Source organism: Myotis nattereri (assembly GCF_964212035.1).
Source record: "Myotis nattereri genome assembly, chromosome: 3".
Classification (NCBI taxonomy): domain Eukaryota; kingdom Metazoa; phylum Chordata; class Mammalia; order Chiroptera; family Vespertilionidae; genus Myotis; species Myotis nattereri.
Genome location: NC_138077.1, coordinates 167,784,968 through 167,810,578, shown reverse-complemented (window position 1 = coordinate 167,810,578; position 25,611 = coordinate 167,784,968). Strand labels below are relative to the sequence as shown.

General features: G+C 43.5%; 1 protein-coding gene across 2 annotated transcripts in view; it reads right to left on the bottom strand.

Moving 5' to 3' along the window:
• The window catches only part of GNG12 (G protein subunit gamma 12), a 114,985-nt gene that overhangs the window by 53,326 nt on the left and 36,048 nt on the right, over nt 1-25,611 (bottom strand). The window contains exon 2 of one of the 2 annotated variants that reach the window (XM_081088076.1): nt 8,812-8,864. The exons of the other annotated variant lie outside the window; for it this stretch is intronic. The gene's annotated coding sequence lies outside the window, so the exon portion shown is untranslated. The remainder of the gene's footprint in view (nt 1-8,811; nt 8,865-25,611) is intronic. 2 annotated transcript variants of the gene reach the window in all.

Sequence of the window (25,611 nt, the reverse complement as noted above, 5' to 3'; positions counted from 1 at the left end):
GAGAGAGAGAGAGAGAGAGAGAATATGTTGCTTTATCCCTAAATACTTCACTGTACTTTCTATAAATAAGGAGTTCCTTACACAACCACACTACAATCAACACACTATTATCTAATCAACAACCTTATTCAAATTTCAGCAACTATCCAAAGAATTGGCAAGTAAAGCAAGGAATTTCAGCTCCAGAGCCATAGGAAGCACCTCCTACTGCTTGCAGAACGTCCTTTACAGCAAAAGAAAAGCCAAAGTTCTACACTGCATTTCATTGTCCTGTCATCTCTTTAGTTTCCTTTCATCGGGGATGGTTCTTGAGTCTTTCTTTGTTTCATGACATCGATTTTTTAAAGAGTAAAGATCAATTATTTTGTGGCCTGCCCCTCAATTTGGGTTTGTCAGCTGTTTTTTCCTGATCAGGTCCAGGTTATTCACTTTGGATCCACAAAAGTGAATTTGCATGGTTTTTAAGGATTGTAGTAAGATTATTTTACATGAACATTCCCTTAATGTAAACTCTTGGGCTGTTTTATCATTTTGCTATAATTCCAAAATGAAGCTTTCTCTCTCTTCCTACCAACTATCTATTGACTTTTATTAATTTCTACATTAATGATTTATTTGTAGCATTAGAAATTAATATTTTAAGGCTGTTGATAGATAAATAATTTTTTTTGTTATTGTTAATCCTCATCTGAGGATATTTTTCCATTGATTTTTAGTGAGAATGGAAGAGAGAGGGAAAGTCAGAGAGAAACATCAATGTGAGAGAAACACACCGATTGGTTGGCTCCTGCATGAGCCCTAACCAGGGCCCGGGCCGGGGAGGAGCCTGCAACCAAGGTACGTGCCCTTGACCGGAATTGAACCCAGGACCCTTTGATCTGCAGGCCGATGCTGTATCCACTGAGCCAAACCGGCTAGGGCTAAATAACTTTTTTTAAAAAAAGCTCCTGTCCAGCCCTAGCCAGTTTGGCTCAGTGGACAGAGCAGCGGCCCTTGGATTGAAGGGTTGCAGGTTCAATTCCGGCCAAGGGCATGTACCTTGGTTGCAGGCTCCATCCCTGGCCCTGGTCCAGGTACTTGTGGGAGACAACCAACTGATATGCATGTGTCTCTCTCACATCGATGTTTCTCTCTCTCTTTGTCTCTCCCCCTTCCTTCTACTATTTCTAAAAATCAATGGGAAAATGTTCTCCTTGAAGATTACCAAAAAAACAAAAACAAAAACGCTCCTATCCATTTGTGCTCCCACACTGATGTGTCTACTCCACCTCAGGCTGACTGGCCTTGCATACTGGCATGTTGTAAGATATATTTTGACTCAGAAAGACAAAAAATAATATTGCATTGCTGTATTAGTCAACTTCATCTTAAAGCAGAGGTGGGAATGTCCAGCCCAAGAGCTGTATAAGGCCCATGCAATCATTTGGACTGGCTCTGCCAAGGCATTAGGGTGAGTTAATTAAATGTTTGACCAAAGCCCAGCTGACGTGGCTCAGTGGTTGAGCATCGCCTTATAAACCAGGAGGTCACAGTTCAGTTCCCGGTCAGGGCACATGCTCAATCCCCAGTAGGGGGCATGCAGGAGGCAGCTGATCAATGATTCTCTCATCATTGATGTTTCTATCTCTCTCTCCTTCTCCCTTCCTCTCTGAAGTAAAAAATACATATTAAAATTTTTTTTAAGTTTAACCAACTATAGAAGGCTAATTTTTAAGTTTATAATTTTGTATGGCCCTCGAATGATGTTATAAATATCCAAGTGGCCCTTGGAAGAAAAAAGGTTCCCCACCCCTGTTTACAGCATGGTTATGAAGGTCTTTTTCCCTCCCACGACATCGCATATACTCGTTCCTGTGTTCCGACTTTCATTCATTCAGCGAATATCCACTGAGAATCTGCTTTGCACCAGTATTTTTCTGGATGCTGACATCAAGCTCTCATGTAAAGAAATAAACATTACAATGCAGTTGGTGCTAATGGCTATGAAATACTCCGGTGACAAGTCCCTGGAGGGAGCGCTCCAGGTGGAGACAGACAAGAGCCTGGTACTTTGCGAAACGGGACAGAGGTGGCTGCAGCTGGGGAGCAGGAGAGAAATCACGGAACCTCTTCAGTTCCATCTCACAGTGTTTACCATGAAATTCCACCAAAATGTCTACAGCACATCGTCCTTTGCTAAAAATATAAACCCCTATCCTGCCCTATCTCAACAACCATTTCTAAAGCCCGCCCTTCTCCTCCCTGTCTGTCTGTCCGGTCAGCAGTCTGAACTCCAGCGTGTTGCAATTTGTGAATAGTAACCAAAGCTTGCAAATACTCTGAAATTAGAGGGAACTCACAAGCCATTCTGTGTTGCTCAGCCCTGCAATTACCTGAACATCAAGGAATCATTAATGAACCAGCCCGTCTCCCATCAGACTCATGGCCACTTTCAATAGGAAAGGGGACAGGTGCCCCAGAAGAGAGGGAGGTCCATGTGTGTTTTCTCCTCCAAATAACAGGGGTGGTGGCTGCAGCCACGGGCAAGGAGGGTGGATGTTCGTAAAGAAGAGGAACCAGCCTGTGCCATGGACTGAGACCGGATCAACAGGAATGCCAGGTCCCCCGGCCCATTCTGGGCTTTGTCAGAGTGAGTCAGGATGCCAGATACCAGAGAACTCTCCCAGGAAGGAATCCTGCGGGAAATGTATGCAGCCCTCCCCCTTAATAATGCCTGTTTAGTGCTTGGGACAGTTTATTTCTACGCACCAGGGAAAAAGCAAACAGACAGGACTGTCAAAAGTTTTTTCTTACATAAAAATTACATGAAATGACAAATTAGACACAAATATATAAAAATATGACCAATAAGCATTAGACACCTCTGCCAAATACTGAAAAAGACATCACAATAACTCAGAAGGTGTCTGTACACTCTTTTCTTTTCACATCCTTCTTTTGAGGGAAAACAGCCCCCAAATAGGCAATTAATCTGATGTAACACCCTCTTAACATGCCATTTCCTGTAGTGCAGCTCAGGGTTGCCAACCAGAGAAAGGTAAAAAAAGAAACACCAAAAACACTATTATGAGCATCACTAATATAAATGCCAGGATTGTCCCTCCTCTTGGGAGATCGGAAACAATGAGGATGACAAACATTCATCCAGGGACACAAATGAACGACCACTTGGTGAACAAAAGACAGATTTTCAATATGAAAGCACTTATTATAGAAAACACAATTCAAGCTAAATATTCGGGTCATGTCTCTATTGAAATAAACCTACGTTTCTATGAAAGTTGAAGCGTTTGTTTTTTTGTGGCCCACTTAAACCTTGTTTATTTGGCCCATGTTAGCCTTTGAGTTTGCCCTATGGGGCTCATTTTAAGCAATTCTCCATTTCTCCTCCAGGGGGCGACGTTGGCTAGCATTTCGCTGAAAAGGGACCTTATTTTCAAACTTGGATTTTCACGTAGTGTTAGAAAGATGCTCGCATATAAAAAGGCCTTTCCCTCCTCCCACTCCTTCTCAATACACTGAATCCTGGCTGATTAGAAAAAAAAAGCACTCCAGGCCTTTTGTGGAATGAGAGGGAAGGGCCATGATTAAGGGGCAAGAGTGAGCAGAACACTTCATCTAGCCCATTCTCCTACAGCTTGAGATCAGGATTACGGTTTTGCCAAAACTGACATCGCTTCAAGGATACGCCTCTTCTTTTTTCTTTCTTTGGAGAAGTTTTCGCTGGGCCTCTATTGGACAGCTGATACCGCCCTCATGTAGGCAGGCCTGGCTCCCTCCTACCCGCTCCTCTGCAGGGGCTACCTTGGATCAACCACAAAGTCTGGAGGTCTGAGAACACCTCTCCTGCCTTCCTGCAGGGATGGTGGGACCTTCCCACTCCGTGGAGGGTGTCTGGTCACCAGGAAGGACCTCAGACGGCAATTCCTCAATGCGCCCCCCGCCCCCTCACTTACGTTATGTAAAGGGTTAGGAGCTCCCAGGGGAACTCAGGTTCAGGTGCAGAAGAGGACACACACAGGGCAAAGCCTGTTCCCGAGGGAGGAGGAAACTGGAGATTTAATGTCTTGGTGATGGTGAAACATTAAGATGCCGCATTAAGATTCAACAGAGCTGAGGGGAAGACCCAAAGAGGGTGCCAATTCTCCCTGGCCCAGGGACAGATGCAGTGTTTGTGGGTCCTGAGCCTCATGTAATGCTTTAGAAAAGGAATGCAAACGTTAGGACTATCACATTAGCTACAGGGCTCCGGAGGGGTCCTCGGCACTGCAAGGCCCTGAAGCCTAAGCTCCATGCTGGCCCTGCGGGTGGAGGAGCGTGTTGGTGAGAGGTTTCCCTTGTCCACACAATGCCAGTGTGAGGTCCTGAGGCTCAGCTGAGGAGCTGGGAAGCCATGTGGGTGGTCGGTGGCCCGGAGTCTCCCTTCGGTTCTGCTCCCTCTCACCCTGCCCCAAGCACATAGCAGATGCTCAATAAACACTTGTTGACCAACCGATGGGAGTGGCTGCACCGCTTTCCTTTAAAAAAAAAAAAATAACATATATATTTTTAAATCCTCACCTGAGGATATGCTTATTGATTTGAGAGAGAGTAACATCAATGTGAGAAAGAAACATCGATCAGTTGCCTCCCATAAGCACCCTGACCAGGGATCGAACCTGCAACCTAGGTATGTGCCCTGACCAGGAATCAAACCCACAATCTTTTTGGTGTATGGGATGATGCTCCAACCAACCGAGCCAGCTGGGGTGTCTTTGGAGGTCAGAGGGGCACATGCTTACAAGGCTTGACTTTGCAGAGTTCATAAACTCTGGATGGAGCCCTGATTAACATGCCCCCCATGAAGCACTGGAAATCAGCTCTCAGATCAGGAGACACTATGCCATGAGCATGAAAAATGGCCACTTAGCACAGTGTTTCCAAACACCAGCTTCCTCTTGGGGTTATTGTCAAGTGCACTTTGGTGTGACGGTGGAAAAAACCCACCCAGAGACGAGGCCCAAGGCCTCTCTGTGGTTTTGGAGACCAGGGTGTCAGCGAAAGCCTGGCTGCCACTCAGAATCTCTCCCACCCAGGCAGACTTCCTCAGGCCCCATTCATGGGGCGTTACCGGAGCCAGGCCTAGCTTCACAGCAGCAACACCTTTCCAACAATTGCAAGCTATCCGGATATCGAATGGGATGCCCAGGAGGGCGTGCCCCGCCTGGACAGGCTTCAAGCGCAGGATGAAGGGCAGCTTGCACGGGGGCTGAAGAGGAGTGCCTTGCACTGGGGAATCACAGTGACGATCACAAGGGCCTAAAGTGGACGTTTCCACTGCCGCATCAAGATTCAACAGATGGGAAATTCCAGAGCAAGGGGCCAGGCCATTTTGTGTAAATCTTAAAGCAGTTGGCCTCGCTGGCAGGAAGACCCAGAAGGAGAACATAAACGGGCTCAAAACAGTGGAAAGTGATGGGGCATTTTGAGGCAGATTCCTCAGAAATGCTCAGATTCTGGCCTCCCGAAGGTGGGTGGGTGGAGGGGGCCAGCCTTTTGGCTCTGGAGAGAGGGTTTCAAAGGCAACATCTGGAGGGCTTGGTATGCGCCTCCTGGAGTGTGGGGACGGGTATGTGACACCTGCCTGAGAAGCCAAGTGTGGGTTGGGGAGGGAGGGGGCAGAGTGGCCTAGTCAAAGGCGGGAGAGGACAGAGTGACTGCTTGCCCCCTTCCCTCATGGAGGGGCGGGGGGGGGGGGGCAGTTAAAGGAATATGAACTCTGGGCACCAGGAAGGCCAGCCTGGGGGTCTTTAAAAACAGGCTCTATCCAAGAGGGCTTCAGCCTGAGGGTGAGAGGCCCCCTAAGAGAACATCTGAATGGAAGCCAGAAGCTGCTGGCAGACGTAGCAGCTGCAGAAGGAGAGGCACTGCCGAGTCCTGGGAGATCCCGGACGGAAAGTTCCAGTGGGGTCCTTGAGAAAGCCACAGAAGCAGCCAAGAGAGCAGAGTCCCTTCCCTGTTAGCCAGGCTCAGAGAACCCAGTGTAAGGCGGGATGGGAGCAGTCAGGTAAGAACTTTCCCTCTCTCCCTGCTGCAGCACCTGGGGAGGCCTGGGGAGGTGGGGAGGCAGCTGGAGGAGGGGGACCTCACTGGTAAGATGGAGGAAAGTCTCCTCTTGGAATGAATACTGACTGTCCCTAGAGTACGGTGAGCATTTCCAGGTTCCAAAGTGAGTGAGTGAGTGTGTGTGTGTGTGTGTGTGTGCGTGTGCATGTGTGTGTGTCACTTAAAGTGGCCTTAGGACTTTTCATTACCTAAGAGTAACCAGAAGTGACATAGGCCTGACCAAGTTTTTATCAGGAATCGGGGGAGAACACAGCCCATTGAATAAACTTTAGAGGAACAGTGGGAGGCGAGAATAAAGCTGCGTCTTCGTTATGTGCCACAAGCCACACTGTGCCATGTGCTAGTGACAGCTAACCTTCACTAAGCACTGACTATGTGCGAGGCACAGGTCAAGATCTTTACAGAGCTTCTTCCATCATTCAGTCCGCCTAACAACTCCATGAGGCTGGTATTATTATCCCCTTTTCAAATGAAGGGGATTCATAAATTTCCCCTTCAGAGAGGTTAGGCAGTTTTCCCAGAGTCACACAGGAAGATAAGTAAAGCAGTAGCCTGGACTCAGCCTCATGTCTGACCTCTAACCCTGAACTCTTTTATCGTCCCAGGCGAGTGAATTTCAGCAGATAGTTGTGACCGAAGCAGGACAGGGACTTGGGTCCTGCTCCTCTTTCTCAGGTGTCCTTGAGCTAGAAAAGCAAAGGGCAGAGTCCAAAAACCACTGCATTTTGTGATCTTAGTGGTCACTCCCAACTCTGAGATTCTATGACTCTATCATCTGGAGGTGGGAAGGTGGAGACAGGTGGACCCACAATAGCAGACATAAAGAAAAAGAGAAACTTAGAGTCTGTATCCAGTGTTTCCAGGGAGACAGCTGGAAGGAGTTGGTTCTAGCAGGTGGTACTATACACAGACCCGAGGTTCGCAGAATTATAGTCATGTGTGTTAAGTATATAGTTCCATAATGCATGTAAAGCACTTAGCACCGAGCCTGGCACCAAAGTAAGCAGTAGGTACACGGCAACTACAACTCTGAAGAGTTGACATATATGCCTAAAAACCTCAACGTGTAATTTAATGCAACATACTCAGCCACTGACATCACTGTCTCCGCTCCATAAGGAGCTATGTTTATCATGGACGCTAAACTTCACTAGTGGAGCCAGGACAAGAAATGAACACATAAAATTACAGCAGCCAAATCTAAAACAATTCAAATAAGTCTGAAGCCATGGCTCTTAAGCAGCAAGGGACCATGGAACCCTATGAGAAATGACGGAAGCATGATCCTTTTCTCCAGTAAAAAAGTAAATAATAATAATTATAGAAGCCCATTCGTTGATTCCTTCCATGGATTATAGATCCACTGAAGGCCATTCCTTGTCTCCAGGTTAATATCCACTCCTATGGGTCCTGAGGTCCTCGGGTCGAAAGCTATCTACCTGCAATGGAGCGATTTATCCTCATCCTCTCCGAATGCTTGCTGTGGCTAATCTGATCATGACACCGAATTTGCAATGGGTAGTCAATGTAATTGATACTGAATCTAAGTTTAAACCTTTCAAGGTTAGTGGACCCCAAATTAATAATTTCAAAATCAGTGGACTCTGGTACCTAGAAATTTTATCTTTTCTTCCTTCTTCTGGTAAAAAAAAAAAAAAAAATTACCTTTTTACATAGGGGACCCCATTCCCTGTGATTCTGGTGGTATTCACCTTCTCTCAAGGAACACATGAACGAGGCATGGCCAACAGGTATTGCTTATTGTCTACTACCTACTTCTGGCTAAGTTGATTCAGGCAAGAAATCTGAACTGAGCCCATTTTGAATGCTCCTTGGGCCCTAGCCAGTTTGGCTCAGTGGATAGAGCATCGGCTGGCGGACTGAAGGGTCCTTGGATTCAATTCTGGTCATGGACAGACATATAAGTAAATCCCACCTGAAACCAAAAGAATCACACAGCTGAGCCCAGCCCAAATCGCCAATCTGCAGAATTGTGGGATGAAGAAGTGATTGTCATTTTGCATCAGTAAATTTCAGCTCAAATTTTTGGCTGTGAATTTGGGAATGGTATGTTATGCAGCAAAAGCTATCTGCTACACACTGCAAATAACAGTACTGCCACAATATCAGGGAGTGATATCACATGAAAGCCCCCAAAGCTTTTTCACTTATAAAGTATATTGCTTTCCTAGATCTAAAGGCAGTTTTCTACCCCAGAACTCTTCTCTCACAACAATCACATTCAGGTTCAAAGAGAGATGAGAGAAAAAATAGAGCAATAAGAAAGCTAATATGTCATAGCTGTCAGCCAATTTTCATTACAACACACTGCAAGGGACTGTCTGCATTCCTTGGCTGAAGTGGCACTGTTGTTGTGGATACTGCTTGAAACAAGCAGACCATCAACAGGGGCCTGGAAATAGTTTCATTACAAAAGAAAAAAATTTTTTTTATTTTAATAGTATTTGGCACATAATCCCAGATCTGTTCCCTGACCATGATCCTAGCAAAAGAAAAATGGGTTGATTTTTTTTCTTTTTAAGGCATGAAAACTTCTTAAATCATTTCAGGGAGAGGAAAAATAGTGTGAATAAATAGACATCTAATCATAGTACTGGTAGAGATGCATCTAATTTAGAAGTGTGAATGTCATTTCAAAAATAATGTCAAACAGTCACTTTGTTTTAAAAGTGAAAGAGAACTTACCAGTCAGACTGTGTGTGGCCCACCGTTTTCAGGTTTCAAGTGGAGGAGTGAATCTGAAACAGAATTAAACAAAACACTCCCTAAGTAAATCTCATTTGGAATCACTTTCGGTCCCAAGTGACTGACATAATGTTGAGTGGTTATTCTTTTAGTTTAAAGATGAGCAAAGCCTTTTCTGGCTCCTGATGGAATAGGGGGAGTTTTTCGCCGACATATTTCAACTTCCTGAAGAGAAAGCAATCTCTCATCCACTTCAGGGAGTGCTGAAAGGCTGAGCCCAGTATAACTATAAATGGTAGTGTTTTCATCCCAAACCCCTCCAAGTCAGCAGAAGCCTCCCTCGTTATTGCTCTTGCCTTCAACCCTCAATCCCCTCCGGCTAGGACCACGCCATGGCTCCTCGAAGGAACTAATTTAAAAAATGGCCGGTCCAATAGAACTTGAATGGCAATGGGAGGCATGTACAAGGCTTTCCAATAGCGGCCACCTTATCGCAACCACAAAATGTTGTTTTCGTGATCATGGTGAGCCTAAGGCAATGCTGCTCAGTAGAAATATAGAACAAGCCACGCATATAACTTTATATTTTCTAGTAGCCGCAAGAAGCAAGCAAAAGAAACTGACAAAATTAATTTTAATAATACATTTCATTTAACCGAATTTATTAAAAATATTATTTCATCGTAACTAGTATAAAAATTATTCATGAGACATTTTACTTTGTTTTTTTTTTTCATGCTAAATCTTTAAGACCCAGTACATCTCAACTCAGGCTAGTCACACTCCCAGTACTCAACAGTCACGGGGGCCGGTGACTACCCCGCCAGACAGTACAGACGTAGAGAATCTATTCCTGGCCGCCAGGTACTGGCAAGGCTCCAAAGTGAGTCAAATGCATATGGAGATTTTACTCATCTATTTTCCTGCTCCTAGTAATCCACATTATCCCATTCATGATGTCATTTCAGTAGAAATAATCATGTAATAATACTTATATAGCACTTACTCTGTGCCAGGAACTGTTCTTGGCATGTTCTTATGTCACCTAAATTAATCCTCACAATAACTTCATGAGGGAAGCATATGATAGCATTCCCATTTTGTAATGAGGAAACTGAGGCACAGGGAGATTTAGAATTTACTCAAGGTTATAAGACCGTGACAGAGCTGGGATTCTAATCCACACAGCCTGCCCTCCCCAGCCCCGTCTCCCCCTAGGGCCATGTCCTCAGCCACTATACTCACAATTAAATTTGAACGGCTCAGTATAAGATAATTGCTTTCAGTTTTAATTATAACCTCCAAGTGATCCAAGGCTGCTCTCATGATACACGGTCAGATAATAGCAGTGATGGCAGATGGAAGAGTGGATGTGCTAGCAAGTTAACAATTTGGGGTAAGAACACAAAAACCACAAGCAGGCCTGGGGTCAAAAGGTGGCACTGGGTCAGGGAGCCTATTTGGATGACCACGGTGGGGTGCAGGGGAAGGGAAATGTGAAGGCTCTGGAAAAATGTTGTCTTCATGATTTTTCCAAGAGAAGGATCTATCACTTTCATCTGATTCTCAAAGGGGTAAGACAGCCATCCCCGTATCTGTCTTAGCAGGGGTAGGGAGTAAAAGAGGAAGGATCAGGTAGAAAGGAATCAAGAAAACACATCCTTTCCACTTTATTAATCTGTGGTCCCAAAGAAACCACATCTGGTGAGAAATATCAGGTCCACATATGGGAACTTCCTATCCCAGAGGTCGGCAAACTCATTAGTCAACAGAGCCAAATGTCAACAGTACAACGATTGAAATTTCTTTTGAGAGCCAAATTTTTTAAACTTAAACTATATAGGTAGGTACATTGTTATTAACTTCATTAGGGTACTCCTAAGGCTTAGGAAGAGCCACACTCAAGGGGCCAAAGAGCCGCAGTTTGCCGACCACGGCCCTATCCAAATCATAGGGAAGGAAGTTGGTCAGTGACACTTAGAATCAACAGGCTACAGGCCGAGGCCATTGAGAGACGCTGCTGCCCAGTCTTGCATGCTGAGCGCCGAACCTGCTGAACGTCCTTCAGTGCTTCCTCTAGGTTTTAGGATCAAGTCCAAGTTCCTTAGCCCAGTCTCCAAAGCCCCAGTGATCTCAGGCCTGCCCCCTTCTGGGGCACTCTTCCCAGGCACCCTGTCCTGTATCCACACAGACCTATTCACAGGACCATAAACACCCCACATTCCCACTCCTCTAAGGCTTTGCAGATTCTGTTCTTTCTATCAAACCTGTCCTTTCCTGACAATATTAGCCTATCTTCAAATTTCAGTTCAAAAGTCACCCTCTCTGGGAAGCCTTTGTCAATTCCCCTGGCTGGCTTACAGACAACTTCTCCGCAGTAACAGTATTCACTCAATTCAATCGATAATTATGTACTACCGCTACTGATGATAACAGAGGCTGGTTTTCATGGAGCTGTGTCCAAGTGCTTAGGGTGCTTCTTTGACCCACTTAGCAACCATATGGGGTAGGTGCTTTATTACCCCATTAAACAGGTGAGCAAACTGAGGCACAGAGGTTAAGTCAGTAGCCTAAGGTCACACAGTTTATAAGTCGGTTTATAATCGCAGAGTGAGATTGTGAAGCCAGACAATGTGGTTCCAGAGCCTGCACTCTTCACCGCCCACTGCCTTCTACTCTCATTGTCACTGCATTTTCCTCTGTTACCGTAAGTGGCTTCTGTTTCGTTTTTGTTTGTTTATTTGTTTTTGTTTCTTGGTCTCTGCCCACTTCTTTGCAGAATATTTGAAGCTTGAGAATGTTTAACTCATCTTTGTCTTTCCAGGACCTAGCAAAGTTTTTGGCACATAGTAGTTGCTCAATAAAGCACACACAGGAAAACACTGGGACTGCCGTTGGAAGGATGGGGACAGGGCTATAAACTCGTGCCTGATAAAAACCCACTGGGATTAAGAGTCTGATATGAACTTTAGCAAAGCTAGCTTTAGCTTCATCTTCTAAATCCAGTCAGTGCCAAGGGCATGGTCATTTCTTAGGCCTGTTCAGTACTAGGGGAAACAAATGCAACTCAGAGCTTGACCAAGTCTATCATATCTCCACCTAGTTCATCAGCTTCATGTAGCTTTGCACATGGATCAATGGACCTAAGTAAGAACATCCCTTCTGAATGCCTTGGTTGGTCATTATAAAGGAATGTTAGAAAAGATATTTCCTTAAAAAATGCAATAGTCAAGGAAAAAAGGACACAAAACCCTGCTTCCTAAGGTTTTCTTGGTTTCAAATAACTCAGTGATGAGCCTATGCCAAATACTGTTTTTAAACAACAGCTTCGTGTTGAAAATCTCCTTTTGCTGACCAGACAGGACTTTGCCACTCACTACACCTGAGTTCCATAACACGTTTCTTCCCATTACTATCTAAACTCCTCTTGGATGAATATAAAAAGTGACCTTGTAGGAGAACACTCTCCTTTCTCTCACAGTGGGAAAGACAAAGGTCTCAAGATCTGGGACATACACAGACGTCTAGGGAGAAAAAAAGCTCTTTCTAGTTCATGGCAGAGATTACATCAGTTCTGTAGACCAGCCTCCCCATTCACAGATACATGCAATTAGTCACAATGCCCACCCTTCCTTTTACATCCAGAATGCAAAAGAAACCATCAACTTCCATGTATATGGATGTCAGCATCATCTCAGCTATTAACAACCAAGTTACAGATCACATTTTGACTCTTGCTATCTCATCCTCTTCCACAATAAATATTCATTGAATTGTTATTGAGAGGTTTGACTGTGTGCTGAGCAGAGCTGTAGGTGCTGGAGAGACAATATTGAAGGAGGTAAGCAAGGTTCCTGATATAATGGAACTCCCATTGTAATGGGGGACAGAAAATAAGTATTCAAAGTCCCACAAATGTTTCCATACAAGCAGGGAGTGACGCAACCTACTGAAGTGTTTGATAGTGTCTTTGGTAGCTGTATGGAGGAGTCTGGAAGAGGCAGCAGTGAATGAATGGATCACTGGTAACCAACAATCACTGGAGGCCATTCAATTGTTCCGGTGAGATATGATGATGCCTTGGTTCACCAGTAGAGATGGAGAGAGGTGGGTGGATTCAGTAGAGGTTCTGAAGGTAAAATAATCAGGACCTGCTGATAAAGTAGATGCAGGAAATGAGGAGAGAAAGGGGTCGAGATAACACCTAGGTTTTGGCTCAAACAACTGGGTCAATGATGGCTTTGTTTGGGGAGAAATAGGTTGAGGACAAAAAAAAATAAATAAATCAAGAATTCTGATTTGACTGTGTTAACTTTGAGACATCTAAGTAGAAATGTCAAGAAAGCATTGAAGTGTTGAACTGTGCTGTCCAATACAGTAGCCACCAGCACATATGAGAATTTAAATTAAATACAATTAAAAACTCATTCCCCCCAGTTGCATGAGCCACATTTCAAGTGAATAAAAGCCACTAATTTTTTGAACAGCATGAATATAGAATATTTCCATCACCATAAAGTCTATTGGACAGGACTTGTCTAGAACATACATAAGAACTTGCTAGACTCCTTTCATTATTGTAAACGTTATTGCAATTATAGAATATAAAATTACAGTAGTTCCCCCTCATCTGCAGGAGATATATTCCAAGACTTCCAGTGGACACCTGAATTTGGGTATAGTACTGAACCCTATACATACTATGCTTTTTTCCTATACATACACATACAAATGACAAAGTTAAATTTATAAATTTGGCACAGTAAAAGATTGACAACAATAACTAATAAAATAGAATTATAATATATTATAATAAAAATGATGTGAATGTGGCTTCTCTCTCCCTTTCTCCGCCCCCCCCACCCCCCGCCTCTCTCTCTCGTAGCTTATTGAACTATACTCAGCCTTCCTCTTGTGAGGTGAGATGATAAAATATTGAAGTGCTGAGATGAAGTGAGGTAAGTGAGAGACATTATTAAGTAAAATAAGTTACTTGACACACTGCAATACTGAGACAGATGATCTGATAACTAAGATGGCTCCTAAGTGACTAACAGATGGGGCGTGTGCAACATGGATATGCTGGACAAAGGGACAATTCACATCCCAAGTGGGACAGGCCTGGGCGGTGCAAGATTTCACCACACTACTCAGAACGAAGCTCAATTTAAAATTTAGGAATTGCTTATTTCTGGAATTCTCCATTTAATATTTTCAGACTACCTTGACCACAGGTGACAAACTGCAGAAAGTGAAACGTGGGTAAGGGGACTACTTTACAGCCCTGGGAGGTCTTTAGCTTTGAGTGGTGATTGGATTATGATCTGTGTGAACGTATTGGTTTCCAGTCTCATTTCAATCCTCTAGATCAGTGGTTCTCAACCTTCTGGCCCTTTAAATACAGTTCCTCATGTTGTGACCCAACCATACAATTATTTTCGTTGCTACTTCATAACTGTAATGTTGCTACTGTTATGAATCATAATGTAAACATCTGATATGCAGGATGGTCTTAGGCGACCCCTGTGAAAGGGTCGCTTGACCGCCAAAGGGGTCGCGACCCACAGGTTGAGAACCGCTGCTCTAGAAAATAACATAGATACTGTAGGAGACCAGACCGAGGACTAGACGCATAGGCTTAGCTTCCAGGGTCTTCACCACCAGTGACTTCCAGTACATCACTTAACTAAGCTGTGCCTCAATTTCCCCACCTACAAAACAGGGCGCGACCCCGAATGGGCTGCACTGAGAAGTATGAGGCAGAATGTTTCCAGCTCTGGAGCCATCTCCGCTGTGCTCTAGTCAGGTCTATTATGCTTTCACTTGCAAATTCTGACATGATGTTATCTCAAAGGGCAAAAGAGATATAAAAGGGCCTTTGAAACATATGAAAGACCCTATTGTAGGCATAAAGGGTACATGTTCTGCAAAGGTGATGTTAAATTGAAAGAAATATACCCTGTGTGTTGAGTCCAGCAGAGAAATTTGCCTGGTATTAGATGCTGGCAGGGATAATGACTTTATAAAGCAATGATATATGTATGTGCTCAAGAATCAGAAGTCAAGTCTTGAGCCCCAAAAGCTAAGAGACAGTAGGACATCTGCCCCCATTGTGCAAGGGCTTCTGTCCCAGGGAGGGACACACCCTGAGTGGGTGAACTGGCCTACTTTACCCAAACGGTGCCACCCCATTATCTCTGCCTTGACATTGACTCTGTCAGGAAGAGCTGGTCTGGGCTGTTCACCTGGAGAAACTCTTCCATCTGTCACTGTCCTCAATCCACAGAGAGCTCAGAGACCTCAAGTTTTGTTTTTTAATTGAGGAGCTAGTGGCATATGTCCTCAAGCAATTTATAGATAGGTTGGGGGTTTGTGTGTGGGTAATCCTGATTATGCCAAAGTTGGTGAGAAATCTAAAAACACACACATGTATTTCTATTTTGCCAATATTTAAGAGAATACATAAAAAGAGTACACAATAAATTGAAATATTACACACAGCATATTTTTCTATTTCTCTCTTGAAAGGGCAACAACAGTTGGGTTTTGTTGTTATTGTTGTCAACGAAAGTTTTAAATGGATAGCAAGCTTCCCTGGAACTGACCCATATTCCCACCACACTAGTGCTACTATCTATTTGTGCCTGCTAGCCCTCCATAGCCATATGCTTTTATATGACTATGGCCATAATTATGTGCTGTTGGTAGTAAACCTAGTGAAGGCACTGGAGCTGGACAGATCTGGGTTTGAATGTTGGCTCCTCAATGAATGAGCTACAAGGTTTTGGACAACAGATCTCTAAAGTGTAAAATACCTTTTGCACAAGGGAGAACATCAGTGTAGTGCCACCAGGAGAAAACTCCACAAAGGATGGCTATTATTTTCTTCTTCCATTTTACTTTAAATTTTAAATATTTGTTGTGTGTTTCTATGCATCTTCATAATGATTGTCTTACTTTTACTAAAGGGCCTAATAATAGTCCTTCATGTTGAAAAATTTTAATTTACTAAATCACTCCCCTAATACTAAGTATTTAAGTTACAGTCAATTATAAGATTACATCAGATGTCTTCATGCTTTTAGCTCTTTTCATTCCTTTAACTTACTTCCCTACTCTAAATTCCTACACTAGAATTAGTAGTTTTTTTGCTTTTAAAGGATCTTTTATTAACAAACAACAATACCACTATAAAATAATAGAGAATTTCTGAAATCCTGACATTTTGTCCACAAAATGCTATTCCTAATGCTGTTTTAATTTGTGCTTCTAAGATAATTAGGGAGGAGAGACAGGTTTTCCTATTTGTTCATTAATGATTTGTCACCTTGAAAAATAGTAAGTTTATATTCTTTGCTTATTTATGTAGTAGGATCTTGATAATTTTCTTTTGAATTTGAATGAGTTATTTTTAAAATATGTTTATTACTGGTTTTTAGAGAGAGGAAGGGAGAGGGATAGAGAGATAGAAACATTGATGAGAGAGAAACATCAACTGGCTGCCTCTTGCACGCCCCCTACTGGGAATAGAGCCTGCACCCAGGTACGTGCCCTGACCAGGAATCGAACTGATGATCTCTTGGTTCATGGGTTGATGCTCAATCACTGAGCCACACTGGCTGGGCTGAATGAGTTCTTTATAGTGATGATAATCGAGTTTACATATGCATTTGCTATGAAAATACTTCAGATATAGTTTATAATTTTGAGATAATCTTTTCCTTTACACAATAAGCTTTAATAAACAATAAGCAACAGCCATATTTTATATAAACCTCACCAGCTAGGATATTGCCTCTTGGCAAATTTTTGGCTTTTGATTGCTTTTTAATGTCCATTTACACCCACTTTGATTTTCACAGCAACCTTGTGAGTGAGTCGGAGAGTCTGACAATTCCCACTGTACAGCGGCAAAAACTGAGCCCTAGACAGGACAGGTGACTTGACAGTCACTGAATCCTGAAATTGGTGAAATAGGATTCCACGTCCTTTTTCTGAACCAAAGGACTCCTTGTTGAAAGGAAGCTTGGGAGGTAAAACAAAGACATGTATTTTGTGCGAGATGCATTATTATCCAAAGCACCATTTCTACACCATTTTCTGTTAAAAAGCTTTCATACAAAACATCAGAGAACTGTGCCTGCTACATGGAGGTGCTCAAGAAATGTTACTATCATTTTAGCAAAACCACCAAAACAATGGCTTACATAACAAACCATCTTTAGCAGGGATTTTTTTGTGTTTTAAAAAATATATATTTTTATTGATTTCAGAGAGGAAGGGAGAGGGAGAGATAGAAACATCAATGATGGCAGAGAATCATTGACTGGCTGCCTCCTGCATGCCCAACACTGGGGATCGAGCCTGCAAACCAGGCATGTGCCCTGACTAGAATCCAACTGAGACCTCCTGGTTTGTCATTCGATGCTCAATCATTGAGCCATGCCACCGGGCATAAAGCAGTTAAAATAATTTAAATAACTTAGACCTAAATTAAGTGTTGCTTTTTACTCTTTTTAACCCAGTATAAATATTACTTCCTCCCCCAGTGTTCCCTCACACTTTGACTCAAAGAAACTGCTCCTCCCTTGAATTTCTAGACCTTTACACCACTTTCTACATTTTATTACAGGTACTTCAAAATATGTTTCATCTCTTCTACTGGATGAGGTATCAAGAGTCCATATCTTGTTTATGTTTGTTTCTCCCCAAGAGCCCAGCACCCTGCTCTGCACTAAGGTGGCAATCATTTATGCAGAGATGGGGGGGAGAATTTTATATAGTTAAGAGACAACAGTAACATAAAAAAATTACACTTTGGTTAAAGATTAGAGCATTAACGTATAGGCTGCATTAATTTTGTGCTTATTGTTGCACCATGCCTTATTCTGGCAAGCATTCTATCATAAGACAGGTCTAACACATTCTTAGGTCAAAAGTCTCCATTAGTTAAACAATACTGAACTACATTAAACAGATTGTCCAAAAATGTATCCAGCCTTGGATAAATCATTCTGTAGATATGTCTGTTATGCTTTTCTTTGCAAATTCTAATATAACTTGTTTCTCAACACACACACACACACACACACAACTTGAGCACAAAAGTCCTGGTTCAGCACGTTGAAAAATTGTTAAAAATATGAAACATCTATAGCGTCAACAACAAAAATAAAGTTTTAAAAAAATACAGACCATCTGTTTCCTAATATCAGGAATTTCACAGGAAACTACTAATGTTCACTAGGGAAAATAACCTGGGTCAGATTATGCAATGAGGCGCCCAACATTCACAATATGATACTCGACAGCCTGTGAGTCATCCGATCACCAGAACTGAGGAGGAGATCTCACACTTTATTGAAACCTGTCATAGTGGAACTATCTTTATTCTGCACATTTGTATCTAGAGCAGCCGTGGGCAAACCACGGCCCGGGCCGGATCCCGCCCGTTAGAAATGAATAAAACTAAAAAAAAAAGACCGTACCCTTTTATGTAATGATGTTTACTTTGAATGTATATTAGTTCACACAAACACTCCATCCATGCTTTTGTTCCGGCCCTCCGGTCCAGTTTAAGAACCCATTGTGGCCCTCGAGTCAAAAAGTTTGCCCACCCCTGGTCTAGGGAAACTAACTCATGTTGGCGTGAGTGGGACTGCACAGGTTTAGCACTGAAAGTGCCAGGTCTCAGGAATCCCCTCAGTGCTACACAAAGCAAGATGGCTGGTCACCCACTCAGAGTTTGTGAAGCAAACGATAGGGTTTGCATGAAGCAGGCGATAGGGTTTACGCCCCAGGTTTTTATATTGGAACTGGTGCAAAGTTAAATGTGATCTAACCCCTGGAAGCTAACCTGGACCCTTTGAGCGATGGGAGCCGCTGGGATATCTTGGGGGGGTGTCTGGGGATCCTAGACCACTTGCAATAACTCATATGGAATAATATTTGCAAAGCACAAAGCACGAGGCTCACTAGTGGTCACTAGCTCAAGGGAATCGCTTACTTGATGCTTACGGAAAACAATAATTAGCCCAAAAGACTGAATTTAATTGTTGTTGTTAATTGAGAATCAACCAGATATCTTTTAACTTTTAATATGGAAAATCATCCTTAAAAATTAGTCTACTTAGCCACACAGAGTAGTGCACATACTTTCGTATATCTTTGTTAATGGAGGCTCTTCCAGCGCCTCCCCCGTTGCAATGGCTTACATTCTTACTGTTAACACAGTTAAGGATGTTTAGAAGACAAAGAAAAACAACACAACACAGTTTCCATAAACATAGCCACCTGGGATAATGCTTTATGGCTGTATTTGACAGGCAGACAGTGGCTGATAAATCTTTACAGGATGCAAGTGAAAAACTGAGCCATGCAGAGCTACAGACAAGTGCCAGGGATTGTGGGTGAGATGACGGCGACTCTTGCACTTTGGCTACAGTGCTTTGACTCAGGCAGCTGCTGCACACAGTCGGTCTGATAAAAGGGACCCTAAGCCCTTCAAGGGCACTCCTTTCCTTGCAAGGGGGCCGTGGGTACAACAGCCCCTGAGGAAGGTGCAGAAGGGCTTCAACATGGCCAGAGCCAAGGGCCCACTATTAAATCCCGCTTCAAAGGCACCCTCTCCTGGCCCTCCCCCACACCCAGCCCCAGGAAGCTCAGCTAACCTCAGCCAGGCTCAGGACTCCTTGTGAGAACTCCTGACAGAACTGGGTGAGGATATGAGCCTCAGACCCTCTCTGGCAACAAACAATGACCTCCAACATATTTCTGGTTAGTTTTCAATGCAAAAATATGTTTAAAATCTGACCATGCTTGAATAAAGCTATTCAAGGAAAAAAATAACTATTCATAGAATTAAATTTTTATTAGCCTCAGGAAACTTTTATTTTTTTTTAATTTTTTTTTAATATATTTTATTGATTTTTTACAGAGAGGAAGGGAGAGAGATAGAGAGTTAGAAACATCGATGAGAGAGAAACATCGATCAGCTGCCTCCTGCACATCTCCTACTGGGGATATGCCCGCAACCCAGGTACATGCCCTTGACCGGAATCAAACCTGGGACCTTTCAGTCCGCAGGCCGACGCTCTATCCACTGAGCCAAACCGGTTTCGGCAGCCTCAGGAAACTTTTTAAAAAAGTAAAATTTAGCAGCATTTATTACTGGTAATGTATATGAGACCTACATTTCCCTCTAAAATTTTTAGTTTTAGGGGATCATCGTGGGTAAATCGAGAGCCTGCTGTATGTTGAAAATAATCATTTTGTCCACAAGGCATAGCTCTCTAATCGTATCATTCCTTTCGATGACACACGTTCTGTTAGGCACCGAGATAGCGTCATCACAGAAATATTCAGGTTCGCTGACTGTGCAGTGAATTAAGGGCGGGTTACAGCAAAGGGCAGTGCCTTGAGCCCGAGAGTGGACGGTTTTGTTTTGAGGCGGTCAGACCTTCGGGTGGATGTTCTTCCTTCTCCGCGCCTTGGACTCAGAAGAAGGAAATGAGAGTGCTCCTCAGTGAGGCTGTGGCTCCCACCACGCCCCAGACTCCAACTTCATAGATGGGTGGAGTGTGGATTCCATGAAATACCCTCCTGGTTTGGGGGTTTTGACTCCACTGAATGGTTCAGTCTTAAATTGTAGCAACCAAAACATGGCTGGGCATTGAGAATCTTGGTCATTGAAAACCAATCAAAGGAGTAGACAGGATATTGAGATTCTACGGACTTGTTCCTCTTTTCCTGTATCACCAAGAAAGCAACAAAGCCAACTGTGCTCAACACAATCCACTCACACGGGAGGGGTAAGATCAGGTAGGCACTTCCTACTTCCTGTGGAATTGTGTGGATTCGATTTTTTAAGTTTAAACTGAAAATATGTTTACTCCTCTGTGTGGCTAAGTAAGACTAATTTTTTAAGGAAGATTTTCCATATTAAATGTTAAAAGATAATCTGGTTAATTCTCAATTAACAACAACAAAAATTAAATCCACACAATTCAACGGGAAGTAGAAGGGCCTACCTGTTCTTACACCTCCCACTTGCTTCCTGGGCAAAGCCCCCTTCGCTGCCTCAGTTTCGACAGGTTTCCAGACATTGATGGACCTTCCCATTTACATGTGTTCTGGACCACACAGGCAATCTGCTCACCCTTTGGGGAAGTACACCAGCACACAATCACTTGTGCCAGAAAAATAACCAAGAAAAAAATGCCTGTCGTTCATCAGACACTGGGAGGGCAGTTAGAGGCATTCAGGACATTCAACAATGGTCTAACCATGAAACTAGCCATTCCCACGCTCAGCCCCTTTTCTTGGGCCCTCTTGTTCCTCCTTTGTTTACATATCTGCATGGACAACTTGCCTCTGAGGTCCTTTGGCTGCACAGTCTATACTTTATACTTCTATGTATTTGCTTTCCTGCCCACAAAAGTGAACTCTTGACCTGACACACCCTGGGATTCCAATAAATGGAAGGAAAAAAAGCTCTGATGTACAAGTTTATGCCTAATTATCTATACCTGAAATGCTCACAGTGGCCTAGTGGGAAAGGAATGGAAAAACTAATTCATACATTAAGTCCTTATTTATCTTCTATTGGCAAAGCTAGCTTTTGACCCTGTGAACATGTCTGTCTAAATTTTATGCACAGTTGTGGGTACTGATAATGTAGGACAGACTTTCTTAACCTTTTAAAACTCACACTCATCTTCGATAACCACAGAAACCTTCCCTTCCTCAACTAGCTTCTGATGTGCCCTTTCTTAGCTGTTTTCGGAAACTATAATATACGTTGCTAGCTGCCTTTGCTGGATGCTCTCCTCTTCCCTAAATCTAGTAACTGTCAAATCTACACCTCCAATCTCAGCCTTTTCTCTGAACTCCAGAGTTATTTATCATTAACACCACCCCCTCCCCCGGCCAAGATGCCTTGTTAGGCATCTCAAACGTAACCACAGCTACCACCAAATTAATAATCTCCTCACACCCCTGGGGCTACAGGTGCTGAAAGTGGGAAACCATCATTCCTGCCCTTGTTCAAGCCCAAATCCTCATCCATCTTTGTCTCCATTCTCACCTACTCCACATCCACTCGGTCCATCAGAAAATCCTGCAAGCCCCGCCTTCACAATGCATCTCCTGAATCCAATCACACCTCAGCATCTCCTCCACCTGCTCCCCCCACCCCCACCGCGATGATCCAAAATGACAGCTTGTCTCACCCGGATGACTTCAGTAGCCTCCATACTGAGCTTGACTTCACTCTGGCCTGCCCCCCACCCCCCCACTCCAAGTCCAGTCTCCCAGCAGCAGGAGGAGTGTCATCAGATCACTTTATTCCCTGTTCAACTCTCTGGGGGCCTCCTAGCATGCTGAGCACACGCACTAAAGCCCACCCTTTGGCCTACCGGGCTAAACATGAACCGGCCCTGGCTCTTTCTATCCAGCCTAATCCTCAAGTATTCCAAGCAGTCTCCTGCCTCAGGTCATAGCACGGATTCTTCCTCCCACCCGAGCTTCTCACAGATACCCTAGCCTGCACCCTTCACAAGCGCACATCCTTCAGGTCTCGGGGACAAGAGTCACCTCCTCGGAAAGGCCCACTCTCTCCGCCCTTACCCTGCTGTTTTCTCCACAGCACGTAACGTTCTATTTTCTATGCCATGACTTATGAGCCCTCTCCTTCGCTGGAATGTAAACTCCACCAAAAGAAGGGTGCTGTGTGTTCCCTGCTGTACCCCCAGGGCCCGAGGCGCCGCCTGACACAGACTAGGCATTCAATAAAAAATGTTTCTTGTTACTGAATGAATGCATGGTCTCATCCAGCCAGAAATGTTTTGGTGAACTTCATTTTCGGATGTTTGTATTATGAAATAAGTACTTCCCCTCTTCCCAAGTGAGTCATAAGATAATAGATGATTTTTAGGTGACACATATGTCTTCCCCTCCCCCCCCCCCCCGCGAATTCTGATGTCTGTCCTGAGACACCCCACTGGGGAGTGTTAGGGTGCTATTCCATTGGGGATCAATGCTGTGGTAGCTAAGATCAATATATACAAACTCATGGCTTTACCCTGGGTTTTTACTAAGCATCTGACATGTTTTACAATCTTTTGCCTCATGCTAAAGCCTTAAAGCTTTACTGCCTTAAAAAAACAAAAAACAACCCTCAGAGAATTCAATAAAGAGACTGTCTGCCTTATTTATGGCAGAATCAGGGTTTCTTTCAGTTAATTCTGAATACGGCTGGCTCCCTTGTCGATGCCAAGTGGCTTGCCGCACTACTTTTGTTGTATCCTTCCAGGCAGCTTGGGCCCGGTGGCCACAGAAAATGTTGTGTAATATTAAGAAAACCCTTGGGAAGAGACAGAAGGAAGAGGGAAGCAGAGATGCCTCCTGCCAGCCATCTCCAATACATCTGGGTTTTCTGGTTGCTTCTCCAATATGGATGCTTTTCAGAAGCGCAGTGTTTTCCTCCATGAATGAGCCTCATTTATCACGATGCACCAAGTGGTCAGTGTTCCCTCCATTCTCCCAGTCCCCTGGCATTTTCCCAGCGTGGCAGTGAATGCTGCCCCGCAGGGACTGGTATCTCCTTCTGTGAATTCCACCTTTCTCTCCTTTTCTTGGCCTCTTAGCAAACCTCAGCTTCAAAGAGTTCGGTCCACTGGCATTTTTGTCTACTGTGTCTTTTCTCTGTTCCTTAAAACATCGCATTTCTGGAGCTTTTATACGGGAGATTTTGAAATTCTTATATAAAAACAACATAATATCAACCTCCAGTCACTTGAGGATATGATCAAATGCTAACATCAGAAACCACAGAACTAAGCCCAGCTCGTGTGGCTCAGTGGCTGAGTGTCGACCTGTGAACCGGGAGATCATGGTTCGATCCCGCGTCAGGCCTGGGCTGCCGGCACCATCCCCAGGAGGGGGCGAGCAGGATTCTCTCTCATCATTGATGTTTCTATCTCTCTCTCTTCCCTCCCTCTCTGAAATATATATATATATATGAAAAAAAATAACATAACTAGAAAACTTTGATCAATATCAGCTCTGCCCTTGTACATCCTCAATAAATAAAATGCAATGAATCATAGACAAATCTTAGTGAACTTTTACTTACATGTTGTCTTTCTTTCAAGCTTAAAATTTTGATGTTTATTACACAGAATCCTATTTATTTAATCGTTTAGGAAAGGAAGTTGTTAGGTGGCTTGTCCAGAAAAGGAAAATGATGGATTCTGATTATTAAGCATTTTGCCATCCAAGTCCAAAGCTTCCACAAAACACTTTGATTTTTTTTTTTTTTAACCACAAATCTGGATTCCTAGAATGTGTGTGCACGCAATTTAACTCTGGGCTTGATTCCACTGTTGCCTTTGCATCCTGCTTAGGCTGTGCAAGGGGCTTCCTCTCTTCCTCTGTCCTCTGGACAGCGAGCAGGGGCAGAGCCAACATAAACCACCCTGGTGATACCATGACCGACCCTCAAATTCCTACACTCCTCTGCAAAGCTTCACTGCCAACCCTCCTTTCAGCCCCTCTCCCCGCCCCACCCCAGCCTCCCTCAAAGGCTGTTTTACATTTTCTTCTCTTCACTTCGCCTGGTGGGGGAAGTATTTTGTCAGCAGTCCTTTGGCCAGTTTCCGCATAGGGCTGTCAGGGCTGCAGCATTTCAGAGGCCTACCACTAACTCCAGGAAATATTTGACTATTTTAACTCTTTACTCCTATTTTTCTTCTGTTACTCAAAAAGGAAGAAGAAAAAAAAAACCCTCACCCACACAACAAAGAGACATATAGTCAGAAAAACATTTCTGCTCAGCTTAAAACCAACACGATCTTAACACACTGCGGACCAGTAGTTTCTTTGCTAGCTTTACCCAGTGGCCAGATAAGTTTCTGTTGAACGAGTACAGAAAACGTTTTACATAAATATTAAAGGCACACTTTAAATTAAATACCCATTGCATTTTGAAGTTACTTATATGTTCTTACAAGCTAACATTGTTTTACAGTATGATTGGCCACAAGCCTTAGAACAGAAAACACGAGAATTCTCGTGATCGGTCCGCAATATGTTAACATCCCAACTGGGAGGCTTGCAAATCCTGAATCTGCTAACACGTCAGTCTTACAAGTAAACCATATCCACTAAACTGAAATTTCTGCCTTTTTTTAAAAAAAACAACTAGTTTACATGGGTGAAAATGTGACTGACACTATGATGGCTCCCCCTCCACAGTGCCCTCCGAACAGAATCCCAGTTGTCTGGGAAGAGAAGCCGTGAGCTCAGAAAAGGTGGGAACCCTGCTCTAAGGGGGCCACGTGTGTGGCCTGCCAATCCAGCGAGACCTGAGGGGAAATTTTGTGAGGATTCTGGGAAAGGCTTTTGCCAGGAGCTGTGCAACAGGCACCTCCCTAGTTCTCCACTTTGAAACTGGTCAGGAAGCACAGAACTGTGATAGCCATTTGGTGACCACGAGAAAGCAAGTCTAAATTTGTAAAAATCAACATAGATGGTAGATTTAAATCCAAGCATATAAGTAATCACTAAAGAGCAGATGGTCAGAATGGAGAAAAAAAAGCAAGAACCAACTATATGCCACCTATAAAAAAATCACTTTAAATATAAAGGCAAATAAAAGTCAAAGACTGAAAAACAATGTACCATGCTAATGCTAATCAAAAGAAATATAGGTAGTAAAAAATAATAAAAACTCAACATAGCAAAGAGGGTGGACCAAAGGCATGAAAAGAGCAAAGATCAGTGGCAAATGGGAGAAGCAGG